This window comes from Fragaria vesca, linkage group LG1 (genome assembly GCF_000184155.1).
Source record: "Fragaria vesca subsp. vesca linkage group LG1, FraVesHawaii_1.0, whole genome shotgun sequence".
NCBI lineage: Eukaryota > Viridiplantae > Streptophyta > Magnoliopsida > Rosales > Rosaceae > Fragaria > Fragaria vesca.
In genome coordinates, this window is record NC_020491.1 from 1330395 (window position 1) to 1332185 (window position 1791).

A 1791-nucleotide genomic window follows, 5' to 3' on the forward strand; every position below is an offset into this window, starting at 1 on the left:
TGTGAAGGGTGCGTTGTACTCTTTTTCTCCTATGATCAAGGTTCAGTTTTTCTCCCACAGGGTTTTTGTGACTTGACGAGGTTTTTGACGAGGCAACAGATCAGCACCATCGGCATATCAGCGCGCGGCACAAGGGGGAGTGTTCTAGGATATTCTCTATGTGTGCCTTGGCCTTATGCCAATAGGATATGTAGTTAGACTAGATCTATGTATTCATATCCTTACCATATTGGTATTGTGTAATTCCCTATATAAAGGGCTCCTATCAATGAATAAGATGACTCTCTTGCTATCTCTTTGTCTCTACACTTTATTCTTCATCAGAATTCATATTTTTGAATAAGTATAATTTTAAAAATATATATATTTCACATTATATTAAGTGTTTAAATTTAAGCATGAACATAATGAAAAAATATGGTTTCAAAAATATTTTTTATAGAATAAAGACAAATTAATCTAGAGCCTTAGATTTGAGAAGGATAAGATTGAATTTTTACTTTTTCAATGTTGCCTCAGCCTTGAATTAATGAGCAACATTGAATGAGTGTATCCGCCCATGCCTCAGCCTTGATTCAAATTAATATTTTAAATAGGATGAGCGGCTATTTTAGATCGAAGAAGAGTTCGAAGGGCCAAAGGTCTGAATCGTCTGAGGGAACCTCTAGCAATCCTCAAACGTCGTTTCAGGTCCAGATGACAGCCAGACGTGCGAGCCTTCTGGAGACGGTGCAGAGGCAACCGGAGGTGCCCCTTTCATCGAGGCAGGCGGGCGTCCCTCTTTCCTTGAGGTAGCTGTGGCCTCAGACCCAGACGGAGGTGTCTGCACTCCGTATGCCTGAGATACACCGGGCGCCCACTCCAGGTCCTACTTCTTCGGATAGTGGGTCATCTGGGGTACAGATGCCGCTGTCTCATCTGTTCCTTCCGCGGATGATACCGGCCTTACCTGTAGTCGATGGCTTAGGGACGCCGATTTATCCACTGCCCCTGCCAGTGGCTCCATCAGCGGCGTACCGGTTCGTGCGTTTTGATACGCCTCTTATTTCCGTGAGGGTATCATCATAGGCGACAGAGACGGAATCCGTCGCGTCCGCCGCGAGTGCCTCAGGTAATTAGTGATGAATGATTTGTTTTCTTATAATTAATAATAAAGGGTCTCCGATTTTAATAATCAATTTGGTTCATCATGTGATAGGCACCGTCGGAGCAAAGCCGACAAAGAAGAAGAGAGGCCCCGTCACAGGGAAGGCTCTCGAGAAGATCGTGGGTACCGTGGGGAGGATCGTCGTCAATACTGACGGGGATGACCACATAGTATCGGGCGGGAAGTCGAGGACGTACTCCGGCCGCGTGGGAGCGCTCATTAGGGATAGAGTCCCTATGTTGTGGTCAGACTGGGGCGAGGTCCCACAGGAGGTTAAAGACATGGTCCACAACGCGATGTCGGTGAGTTTACAAAATAATATTATGTATTACATTGTTGATTTCTCCAAAAAACAAAACCCATAAACGGTTAAATGCAGGTGTGGTTTGAGGTTCCCGAGCACCTGAAGGACAGCTGGGCGGACGTTGTGCATGGGGGGAAGGTACGTTGGGAAGTTAATGAAAAACAAAATTGTATGTGATATTAATAATATTTCTAATATTTTTGTTGTATCTGTAGGTACAAGGAGTGGAAGAACGAGTTGCGGAATCACTGGACTACGCACGGGAACGCATGTTCTGGTACCCCTGCTGAGTTCCAGTACAGGGAGTACGAGTGGCGTTGGCTTCTGACATCAGAATTCA